This window comes from Camelus dromedarius, chromosome 6 (assembly GCF_036321535.1).
Source record: "Camelus dromedarius isolate mCamDro1 chromosome 6, mCamDro1.pat, whole genome shotgun sequence".
Lineage (NCBI taxonomy): Eukaryota > Metazoa > Chordata > Mammalia > Artiodactyla > Camelidae > Camelus > Camelus dromedarius.
In genome coordinates this window covers 4,404,027-4,417,031 of record NC_087441.1, presented here as the reverse complement: position 1 = coordinate 4,417,031, position 13,005 = coordinate 4,404,027, and positions in this window count along the sequence as shown.

Below are 13,005 nucleotides of genomic sequence, written 5' to 3'. Positions count from 1 at the left end.
GCGGAGCTCTTCTAACTCATGAACAAGGTTAAGCTGGTGCCCATGCAGACAATGGAATTTCCAACAGGAAGACCTTAGATGTGTCCAGAGATGGCTTCTCAAGGATGCCTACAGCCTTGCGTAAAGGGGAGCAGTGAGAAAGGAGTGTTTACTCAGTAAGTGGTGGAGGCGCTCGGGCAGAGGGGCCGTTCACTGCTCTGGGTCGCTGGGGGGCCCCTCAGCCTCTCAGGGTCTCATTTCCTCATTGTGTCTTGCAGGTGTTGGTCGTCCCCAGTAGACAGACTCGTAGCAAGTGCTTAATAAATATTATCCTCATCTATCGTGAGAGCTAGAGGCCAAGCTACATGAGAGTCACACACCTGGTCCCCGAGGGGCGATCGCTCTGTTCTTCCGGGCATTGGCTGTTTTCACATTTAGGTGATGTGCTGGGACGGCGTGAAATTGCTCAGAAGGCTTGAAGGATTTCACTGGAAGTAAAATAATATTTGAAGCTGGTGTAGTGATAATCCGTCCTTTAAAATGAAAAGCTATATTCAATTCCATGAAATGTCAATCAAATAATTTATTTATTCTACCTATTAAGTGCGCCATGAAGTGCCCAGAGTTTAGTGGGGGAAACAGATTCACCAACACACAGTTACAATGTTGAATGGTTTGTTGAACCAAGTGACCTCAGAGTTTGGGGGCGGAGGAGGGACCTGGGAGGGGGTCAGGGATCAGTGGAATTCCACGTGTGCATTGGAATCACGGCCTCTCTTGGGGTGGTGCGTGTGGTGGTTATGTAAGCTGGTTGGGCCGAGATCTGCAAATGTGTTTGACATCTTAACAAAACATAGATGTTATGGACTGAGTCTTTAAAAAACCACACAGTCACACGCATGGGTGTTTGCATGTCCATGCACGCACTTGTATCTGAAATGAATCTGTTTTCTCAGTAGCTGGGGCGAGGCTAGCAAATGACTTCCTTTTTGCTTTTTCTAGATGACGTTGGGGAAGGATGATGCAACCATTGTTGATTTCTTGTGTGCTTCTTCCCATGCTTCTCCCAGCATTTACTGGACACTCACTGTGTGCTGGCACTGTGTTTACTGTGTTAAGTGCTTTACCTTTATTCTCTCACCTGATTTTTCACAACCACTGGATGAGGCAGGTGCTATTATTACTCCCATTTCCCAGATGAATAAGCCAAGACTTAAAACGATGAAGCAAATTGTTCAAGGTGCTAGGCTGCTAGTGAATGGGGCAGTCTGAATTTAAACCAGGCAGTCGGACTCCAGAGCACACGGTCTAAACCCCTCTGTGCTTAACAGTCTCTCCCGAGAGCCCGAAAGCCCCGTGCCTACCACGGCATATGGTGTGTGCAGACGCGAAACTTGTTGGTTGAACTGAATCAAAGTGAACTACAAAGTGTTTAACTTCTGTGCCCGAGGGAAGTATACACTAGTGGTTTTCAACCCGGGCCGTTTTGCTTCCAGGGGACATTTGGCAGTGTCTGGGGATGTTTTGATTGTGACAAGTGGGAGGGGGTGTTAATGGCATCTGGTAGGTAGGACAGGGATGCTGCTGGACCTCGTATAACACAAGACAGCCCCTCATGTTAAAAAATTATCTGGTCCAGAATGACAGTAGTGCCAATACCAGGTGGAGAAATCCTGGACTGCATTATTTTGGTAACTTTCGGTAAAATATTGAGCCAAGATTACCTTTGATAACCACAGCAGCAAAAGGTTCATGCTTATCACATGTTTCCTAAGGAGGCTTTGAACATTTTCATCCCTGAATCCCTTTTATGAGCAGCTTGCAAGTGTTATTAAATATCATGACTTGTCTTTGTCATCTCCTGAGAGAGAACATTAGCAAGAGGTGAGCTGATATCTGGTGTCATGGAAATATTATGCCAACTGGAGATGTGTGCTTTTAAGACTTCTGCCTTGTGGACTTTCTCTGCATTTTCTTCATATAGCTTAAAAATGTAAAGAAAAATATACAGATATAGTTGTAGCATGTCTGTCTCCTGAATAAGATACAAACAGGCCAACTGGATTAAAGTAAATTGCATGCCTGTCAAATCGCCAGACACACTAAAATTGTCTCAATTCTGCATCCACTTATGTTTACTTGGGATTATAAAAATACTTGCTACTGTTGTATGTTTTTCTAGATTTGACTATAATACAGTGCAGTAAATTCAGGAAAGTTTTTTTTAATTTTGATACTTACAGTGAAAAGTTTAGGTGTTGGTATTTGGCGTTACATTCAAAATTTATCCATGTGCTCTCAAATAACATTTTATACCATTGTAAACATTCTTGTAAACTGTCCCTTCAAAATAAATCTATCCTTCTAATGGTGAACTGTGATATCTATTTCTTAATGAAAAGGAACTAGGACTACAAATCCCCACTATTGTGTTGTTTTATTTGCCCACTCCCTAATGAATTGAACAGGTTATGATATTTACTACAATCATACATGTTGAAGTTTCAGGGATGAAGCTGTGGTCAACTATTGGGTCTCAATGGTCTTTAAATGTCCTTGAGTTTCTTAGGTCATGGGTGCTTTGTAGCATTGGCAGGGTCACTGCCAAGAGTGACATGGAGGAATCATTCAGTGCATGTTGGTCAACCAATTTCTGCTTGGGGGATTACTTTTTGGCTTAATCATGTCAAGTACATACATTACATATCATAAGTTAAATAGAAAACACATTAAAAATTAGATGTCTCCCCAAAATATTGCCCATAATTGTCAAGATGCTTTTCCCTACATTTTCTTCTAGTAGTTTTATAGTTTCAGGTCTTCCATTTAAGCCTTTAATCTATTTTGAATTGATTTTTGTGAATGGTGTGAGATAAGGGTCCAATTTCATTCTCCTGCATGTGAATATTCACCATTGTAAACATTCAATAAAGTATCAATTATTGAAAGACTATCCTTTCCTCCTAGTGTGTGCTTGGCATTGTTGCCAAAGATTGGTTGACTGTAAATGTGTGGATTTATTTCTGGATGACCCCAAAGCACAGGCAACAAAAGTAAAAACAGACAAGTGGGATTGCATCAAACTGAAAAGCTTCTGCACAGCAGAGGAAACAATCAGCAGAGTGAAGAGACAATCCGTGGAATGAGAGAAAAAACTACCCATCTGATAAAGAGTTAATATCCAGAATATACGAGGAACGTAAACAACCCATTAGCAAAAAGCCTACCCAACTAAAACAATGGGTAAAGGACCAGACATTTCTCAAAAGAAGACATACCCATGGCCAAGTATATGAAAAGATGCTCGATATCACTAATTATCAGGGAAATGTAAATGAAAACTACAATGAGATCTTGCTTCACATCTGTTAGGATGGCTATCATCAAAAAGACAAGAGATGAGTGTTGGAGGATGTGGAGAAGAAGAAAGCCTTGTGCACCGTTGGTAAGAATGTAAAATGGTGCAGCCATTATGAAAACTAGTATAAACATTCTTCAAAAAATTAAAAATAGAACTACCATGTGATCTGGCAATTCCACTTCTGGGTATATAGCTGAGGGAAATGAAATCAGTATCTTGAAGAGAGATCTACACTCTCATGTTCATTAGGGCACCATTCATCATCGCCCGACATGAAAACAACTTAAGTGACTAGTGATGAATGAATGGATAAAGAAAATGTATGTGTGTGCACGCGCGCGCGTGTGTGTAGATGATAGAATATTATTCAGTCATAAAAAAGGAAACACTGCCATTTGTGACAACATGGATGAGACTGAAGGACATTACGCTAAGTGAAACAGCCAGACACAAAATGGGGTGTACATTGTCAAGTGGTGCGACGTGGTTATGTAGGATGAGTAAGTTCTGGAGATGTAATATATGGCGCGGTGTCTGCAGTTAATAATGTGTGTACTTGAGATTTGCTGTGATAGTAGATCCTAAATGTTCACACCATGCACACACAAAGTAACTATGTGAGTGATGGATGTGTTAATTGGCTTGATTTTGGTTATATATCAGGACGTCACATTGTACACCTGAAATATATATAAGTTTTACTCATCAGTTTTATCTCAATAAAGCTGGATGAAGGGGAGGACTTGGCTTAACTCATGGAAATATACGTGGTGCTAAAATAATAACTTCAAATGGCGCCAAAAATTGTTAATCTGTATAACTGGATTTTTAAAATTGAGGTTTAGACTGAAGCACCACCAGGATAGACATGAGATGCCAAAGTGGGGCACATGTTATACATAGAGTTGACGGGAAGTTTTTCCAAGTGGATTCCATCCGTCTTGAATGTCTCTAACACATAGAAGCTCTAAAAGGAAATAGAGGGAGAATTTGTGAGTCTGTCAAGAGGTGCATTTAGAAGATGTTTCTGTGTCATGAATCCCAGTCCTCTCACCGGGGAGCGGGGTGCTTCTGCAGCCACTTCCTTTATCCTCGTCAGCCTTTTTGTTAAGAGTCTGCGGGGGAACAGTCCCCAGGAATGAACTCTGGTAAGACCCTCATGAAATCATAAAATCACCCAATCTTGGTAAAAATTTCCCATCCCACCCCCAAGCTCCCCAGGTCTGAACAGGTAATCACTGGGCTTGGAGTCTGGGGACAGCGAGGAGAGGGAAAGCGGGCAGATGCTGATCTGGCTTGATAAGGACGTGGGGACAGACAGTCAAATTTATGATACGAAATTGTGTCTGTGACTTAAAGTCATCGTTAGATTGTTCAGTCCCTAACAGTGAGTGGCTGGTTTCCAACCAGGATCAGGTAAAGTTGTTCCCATTGAATGCATCGTAAAGAGGCAGTGGAAGACCAAAATAAAGATGAGTTTGGGTAATATCCTGTGAGTCTGCACTCCATGTACTGGGTAAAAAGGTAAAATTCTTTCATCAGCATTCTATGAAGTATTGTGTTGACTTATCCCACCTCTGAAAAGTCTGAACTGAGTTTGTTTTAGGAGTACTAGGACATATTTATGTACTTGTAGTCCATGTGATGTGCTTTACCGACTGGGAGGGAAAATATGGTCATATTTCTCTCACTTTTCAGTTAGTTGCTGAAGGTCCTAACTGTCTAGGAAGCAGGAATTCCACCATCTCCCTTAAAAAAAATTTTTTTTTAAACAGGGTACTGGGGATTGAACCCAGGACCTCGTGTGTGCACTCTACCACTGAGCTATCCCCACCCTCACCATATTCCTTTAGAGGTCTTTCTTTCCCGCCCCTCCATGAAAATTTCCAAGACTGTGGGCTCTCTGGGGGCCTCCCTCTTGGCTGTCATGACATTCCCGTTTGCACACACACTTGCAGCCACTCTTCCCAAACCACCATCCCAGGGCGGCTGGGCCTCCGGGGGCTTCCAGATTTAGTCCCAGACCCTGCAACCTTAGATCCTTGCTTTGAGTTAGGGTACCAGGCCCGTCTTCTTCTGCCCTTTGTGGGTCTCATTCTTTTCTTTGGTGTCACTAGCTTCCAGTGGAGACTTGGTTGGGAGCATCTCAGGCCATCGCAGGGCGTAACAAGGCCCAGAATTGCAAAAGGGAATCTTCCCCCTTCCTCCAGGAGGGTCTGGGTCCCCTGGCAACACGCACCATCTCTGTATGACAGCCCGTTCAGCACAGTACGGAGTATTATCAGGCAATAATAGGCCCGCAGTGCAATGGCCTTCCATTGAAGTAACTAGATGATTTTCCAAATACATAAAAATAAGCTTCTAGGTGACTTGTGTTCCAGTGCAAGGCATGCCTTGTATATTTATGAGATAAACTGATCTGTGGACATTTGAATTTGGGAAGAAACATGCTAGTAAGTTGATCTTAAACTATAAAATGTGTATTCCAGTTGAAAGAAAAATGTTCCCCAAATACCCGTGATGCATTTTAGGTCCATTCCTACAGCTGCTTCCACTTAGTGAACCACACCCCACCCCCTGACACACGCAAACAACCTACACTCCTTTGGGGCAGTGGGTCCACGTCACAGGATGGCCACAGACCATGTGAGTGATGGGCCAGTCTGATTAAATGCCTTCTCCCTTAAGAACTTGCACCTGAAGCAAGGGCAGTGTTGTTGGTTAGTAGTAAGAGGAAAAAGAGGGGCAGGAGTTTCTGTGACTGTCAGTGTGGAGGGCTCGAGGGCAGACCCCCACATTCTCGTGGCAGGGGTTCTGGGTCTGCTAGATCTTGACCCCCTCCCTCCTCTAGCCGGGGTGCAGCCATGCAGTCATGACATTGGTTCTGGGGGCCCCACGAGGGGCCTCTCGTCAATCCTCATGGGAGCACCTCCTTATCTGCTCCACTGGTGTAGGGGGGGGTTTGTCCTTTGCACCCTATTGAGACTAAACCGGAACAAGCTGATGGGCCTGAAATCGCTCCACCTGTCTGGAGGAGAAATGAAAATCCCATTAACTTCTGGGGTGTTGAGACCGATCGGGGATCGTTTTCTTACTTGTTTTTGCTAGAGACCCAAATGAAAGGCAAAGGTGGCTTTGCAAAATGACTCATTTATAATCCATGTTCAGAGGCTGCCTTGCCTTCTCCAGTTCTCCCCAAGGGAAGGAAGTTCACAGTGTAGTTTGAACATAGTCATAGAAGGTTGAGAAACAGGTAGGGTTTGGGGGAAAACCTGAGACAGTAGTGTGGCTGGATTGCAGAGGGCTTTGTGGAGAGAATCTTGGAAGGTAGTTTTCAAAGGGCAGATTGTGACCCTTAGTGAAATGTCTTAATGTCCCGTCAGTCAGAGTCTAGTCAGAAAAAGAGAAGCCACATCAGGTACTTTAGAAGAGGGAGTTTAACATAGGGGACTGGGCTCACAGGTGCTGATGTGAACGGTACCCTGAGGAATCCTGATGTGAAACTGTAGGAGGCAGGTGCCACCCTAGGCCTGGAAACTTGGAGGAAGAGGTGGGACTCAGGCTAATGAGGAAGGGTCAAGACCCAGCTGCTTCCAGGACCTCTGGACGGTGTAACTGGGCTGTTTGTGGGAGCAAAGAAAGAAGTTGGAAACTGGAATGTACTGTCACCACTGGGCCAGAGTACTGGGGTGAAGGTGACAGGAAGCAGATAAGAGGCAAGAAGTTCCTTCTCTCCCCACCTACTTGGATCAGTTTCTTTCTAGTGTCTTCTAGACACTTAGGAGGCCCTAACAGGAGGCAGCTGTCAAGGGAGTCAGAGACAAATGAGATACAGAGTCAGAGCCCAGCATCCCGGGAAGGCTTAAAGAGCGTTTGGAGCTGAGAGCCAATAGCAAAGGAACCAGCCCACAGGTGATAGAAAACTTTAGGCTCTATTTTTGAGGAAGTAGGATTCAACAAATTTTCTAGGCAAGGGCGACACGTAATCCTGGTGAATGACAAAGTCCAGCTTGGCTGCGGGCTGAGGCCTGTTAGGAGGCTGGGGCAGACTGCACTTTCCAACCCACACAACACATCCCATCTTACAAGCTCTTCTTCCAACGAGACCTTGCCACTTTCCCATGAAAGGTGGCGTCTACACTCCCCCCACCCCCTTCATTTGGGTGGGCTTGTGATTGTAGCGAAGGCGATGCTACGTGACGTAGGAGATCAGGCAGCGGAAAGCGGTACAGTGACCTCCTAGTGTTCGTTAGGATGCTCACTTTCAGAATACGGCCGCCATGCTGTGAGGAAGCCCATGAAACCACAGGAATGACCAGCATGGACGTTCCACTGACCGCTAGGAGCAACCCTCAGACGGAAGACTCAGCGAGTCATCAGATCATTGCGGCACCCAGCCCTTGAGTCACCCCAGTCTGAATCTTCCTGGCTGAGATCCCCACAGAATCTGTAATCAAGATAAAATAGTTGTTGTTTTATGCTGCTAAGTTTGGGATGGTTTGTTGCAGTTATAGAAAGTGGACTAGGACGTATGACTACAGTCTCTTCAAGAGAGGATGAAGTCATGCTAGTGGGTAGTGACAGATGGAGAGAAGAGGAAAAAGGAGAAGGGTCTGAGTTTGAGTTAGAAGGGGCAATATGTGGTGGCTCTAGATGACTTCAGCTAGTAGGGAACATCAAAAAAAAAGGGACAGGTTGGGGTGGGCAATGAGATATGTTTATTGCTTTGTGAGGGGAGAGGGGACATTTTATTTCAGAAAAAAATTAAGATGGCAAATAATGAGTTTAGTTCTGGATGGGCAGCGTATGAGGTGTATATGGTGGAAATGCCTGGCAAGTGTCTGGACATCTGGGTCTGGAGCCCAGGAGAGAGGAAAGGTGTAGCTGTTGGAGTCATCGTGTGTGGACGGGAAAGGAGCTCGCCTTGGAAAGGGGAACTGAATGAGAAGGAAAGAGGGGTCAGGACAGAGCTCTGTAGGAAACCAACACTGACAAAGGCAAAGGATGGTCAGAGAGTTGGGAGGAGAACCAGAAAGTCATCTTGCTGAAGTCACTGGTGAAAAGAATCTCAGGAAGGATGGAGGTGTAAAAAGAGCCAAAGGTTTCAGAACAGTGAGCAGGATGGGGACTGGAAAGAGGTCCTATGTTAGTTTCCCAGGGCGGCTGTTACAAACACCTCAGACTGATCGGCTTAAAACAACAGAAACTGTCCTCCCACAGCTGGGGAGACTAGAAGTCCAAAATCAAGGTGTCAGCAGGCCATGCTCCTTTGGAAGACCCGGGGAGGAATCCTTCCCTGCTTCTAACTTCTTATGGTGTTCCCTGGCTTGTAGACACATCGCTGCCAGATCTGCCCCCATCGCCACATGGCCTTCTCCCCATGTGTCTCTCTGTCTCTTCCTGTAAGGACACACCAGTTATACTGGGTTAGAAGCCACCATAGTGACCTCATCTTAACTGGATGACATAGACTCTTTTTCCAAATCTGGCCACATTCATGGGTTCTGGGTGGACGTGAGTTTCAAGGGACCACTATTCAACACAGTACAGGTCATCTTCAGAGACACTTGGAGAGAGAACCTTTTCAGTGAAGGGGATGGGTGACTGCAGACTGCGTTGCAAGGATGGGGAGTAGGAATCAGGGTGTGTGGGTAGCTCTCCGGTGCAGCTGGCCGGGGAGGAGAGCAGTGGCAGCCTGAAGGGTAGAGAAGGTTGTGGCAGCAGGTAGAGGTGTTTCCTTGTCCTTGTCTCTGGCTGGAAGCAATGGGGGCAAGTTTATAGGCCGGAGAAAGGGCCAGGTCAACAGGGCAAGAACGGGAGGGGCAGTGACTGGAGCCAGGCCTCAGGGAGGGAGGGACTCATGAGGTCTGGCTCAGGGTTGAGGAGCTGGTTTGCAGAGAGGAGGGCCAGCAGCCCTGGATAGAGATGTCAGCCCGAGGGCCAGCCCGGCAGTCGGGCGGAGGAGCAGACGGAGCCGGACAGGCTGCGGTCACTAAGGAGCTGCTCTTTTCCCTTCTCCGTGGGTCTGGATCGGCTTGATTGTTCGCTTGTTTTTAAAGGTAACCGTGAAAACATATTACCGCCATCTGGCTCTTCAAAGGCACTGCAGCTCTGCGGCTTGTTCCCGAAGCTGTGATTAAGCAGTCAGGGCCATTTCCAGGGCTGGTGTCAGCTCTGACAACAGGTGCACCCCCGGGGGTGCCCGCGGGAAGCCACCTCCCCTGCACGCAGAGAAGAACTGAAGAAAAAGGAAGAGGACCAATCCGCGGCCTCAGAGTCCAGTGAAACACGTGGGCTACTGCCAAGCCCGGAGCTCTGTTTATTTTGGGGTGGACACCCGGGTTCTGAGCCCCGGTCAGAGGAGGTTAAGGAATTTCGCTTACCAAGTAAGCGTTGGCATGTCCTTTTGGTCTGTCCTCTGAGCTAAGTGGGCTGGCGTTTCACATGAAGCACACTTTTGTTGACCTTTCTTTCAGGATGATGGTGTAGGAGAGTTTTGAGTCAATTTTCTTACCCCTTTTGAATTTTGAAGTCCTAGAGAAAGGTATATAGGAGTCAGATAGGGGTCGAATTTGTTCTTTAACGGGGAAAACTGGATGGACTGGGGCTTATGCTGTGGCTGATACATGAAGTCAAAATGAGCTGCCTACTCCTTGTCCCTAAACGGAGCTTGCTGGCTGATTTATGGGCCAGCAGAGGGACAGGGCCTGCGCTGGTGACCTCACAGTCTGCAGGCCACCAGGTCTAGACTACAGCCAAGGAGAGCAGGAGAGGCTTTCTTCGGCTCTGAACCCCAACTCTCAGAGAAAGGAGGACCAGCGGTGGGCAGACTCACATGACCCCACTCATTACACGCATCTTCCTTACGCTCCTCTGGGGAAAGCCAGTGAGAGGTGGAGACAAGGCAGCGGCTTCTGCCCCAGGACCCCCTGAGAGGGCGGACGTGTTGGTGAAGTTCTTGTTTAATGGGCTGGCAGGCAGGCAGGGAGAGGGAGCGTTCCCCTTACAGACGTCCTATTATTGAATATACATCGTGAGAGCCATCTCCAATTTGTGGCCTATTTTTCTAGGGAATAGCCCTGATTTTTGAAAGATTAAATTTTTTTTTTTTTCTGGGAGAAAGGACAACACAAGTGAAAAACTCCTGGGATTCAGAGTCAGACAGCTAGTGTTGTGTCCTGAATTCTCCCTGCGGTAGGGGATGGGATCTTGGGCAACTCACTGAAAACTCTGAGTCACAGATCCACCATCTCTAAAACGAGGATGACGCTTTGTTACGAAACATATGTAACTTACGAATCAGTCAGGATAGGCTCCCTTATGCTGCAGTGACAGCCTCCGAGTCTCGGTGGCTTCCCAGACCTGCTGGGTTCGCTCTCACAGGTAGTGGGCTGCAGGTCTAGGTGGCTCTCCAGGACAGCTGCCCCCCACATGGTGGCTCCGGGATACAGACAGCTTCAGTCTTGAGGCACTTCTGTCTTAGCCCCTGCTTCCGTGATCACCATGGCAGAGACCACAGGGGATGTCCACAGCAAAGCTGAAGAGCCGGCCCACATTCCTGCCTCCCCGCAGGAGCGGCCAGGAGCAACTCCTCCTCTGAGCCCGGAAAGCAGACCTTGATATGGATGAGCACGGGGCCCCCACCTCGAGCATTTATCCTTTTCTCCCCAGTACCCTTCTGTTCATTTAACAAGTGACACTGATTCTGGGCTTGGGGTGCTGGGGGCCTCTGGCTCGTGTTCTCTGCAGTGGATATACCTGTGGGAGTGGTCAGATTTCCTATACGTGATTCTTACACGCTGGAGGAAGACCTGTCTAAACCTTCAGTATGCAGAGTAGTAACGTTCCCTTGGTTTTCTTAACCAGTGCTGGATTCAAATATTTCACCCTTTCAGGTCCCAGTTTTGGTCTGGGAAATAGTTTTATGATTTTACAGCCAAAGAGAAAACGATCTTAAGACTCCGATTAGGATAAGAACAAGGATTTCTTCTCTTAGGAGAAGAGCGTGGCCTTGGAGAACTGGCTGAACTGCTTGAGTTCCCTGGGTGGCCACCTGAAGCCCTCCTCCTCGCTCCCCTGTGAGGGTGCCCTGCTCGTGACCCCCTCTCCTGCTGCCCATGTTGATTCCCTGTTTAAACTGGCCTCCTTCCCCTCCGCTCCTTCCCCCAGCTTAACTTACAAGTGCACATTCTGCCTCATCCATCATGTTTTGCTAGATAATTCCAGCTCCCAACTCTAGTTCCCCACTTCTCCAAAGTCCTAAAGCATTTAGAATCTGTACCATGTAATTTCGACATTAACAATACACCTTCTGTTTTGTTCTCTAATTGTTCTTTGTGTTAGTCTTGTCTTTTGTCTTATGACGTTTGAATGTAAGGTTCATTGTCCCCACGTGTTCAGCTACTATTTTGGGATATCCTATTGGGGGAGACAGTCCCCAGCCGTGAGAAGCATGTCCTCCAGCAGAGGACAAATCTGTGAATCAGTCACGTGGCTGCTGGGCAGGTGTGGGCACAGCATCGCGGAAGTTTGAGAGACTGACTCTCTTTTCCTCAGAGGAGAAGGTACCAGTCGCTTAGGGATTAGGTCAGACTGGCACTGATTTTCAAAGGCCAGGGTGGATGTTGGCTGAGAAAAAGATGCTTTTCTACAAGAAGGAATGGAGTGTGTAAAGGTCCAGGGAGCATATAGTTGGAGAATGGTGGGTAGTGTATTCTGACGGACGAATGGTTTACATTCAGTGGAAGGACAGTCTGGACACGGTCAGAGTTGCACTGTGGGAAGACTAATCCAGCATGAGGTTTAGAACATTCTGGAGGTAGATGTACTAGTTAGAAAGCAATCACAACAGCTCAGGTCAGAGAGTGGATGGCTCAAAGTGGGGTGGTAGAAGTGAAAATAGAAAAAGGTCAAAGGTGGTTATTTACAGCAGTGGAGTTGAGAGAGAGCCCAGTGGACAGTGGGAGTCGAGAGAGGAGTTTCACAGGGGAGGATGAAATCAGGGGTGTCTGGTGCTGCAGAAACTGTAAGGAGCTCTTGGATCTGGTCATTAGGCAGCTAGTTTCAGGTCATACCTTGGTGGAACCCACTAGAGTGATGAGCCCAGAGAAGGTGATGATAAAAATTACGCTTGGAGTTTTGGAGCGCTTACCTTGTTCCCTGCGAGTGTTTGCGGTATCATAATTGTTTTCATTTGATGCCTAACAAGTGACCTCCAAGATCAGTGGCTTCAAATATCAACCATTTTATTATATTTCAGAATTCTGGGGATCCGGAATTCGGGCAGACGTCGGCTCAGCAATTCCTCGGCCTCATGCGGGGTGGACTGGACTCCCGTGCTGGGCATCAGTGGCCAGGGGCAGGTCTGGGTGGTGTGAGATGGCATGCCTCCTGTGCCCCAGGCCTGCAAGGGTCAGCTGGAAGACTGGGCTCCCCTGGGCCCCTCTGCTTCCCAGCGTTCACAGATGTCCTGGGATCATGAAAGCCCTTCTTTAGCTCCAGTTCTCTCAGAGCCTGTCTGGAAACACGCCCTTAACATTCTTGGAAGCCCTCTTTTTTAACAGAGAAGGACTTCGAGGCCAGCCTTGGACACCCTCAGCAGGACATCCGCCTGCCTGAAACCATCTCTGAGACCCCACCTTAGGTCTTCTGCAAGCTTAACAAAG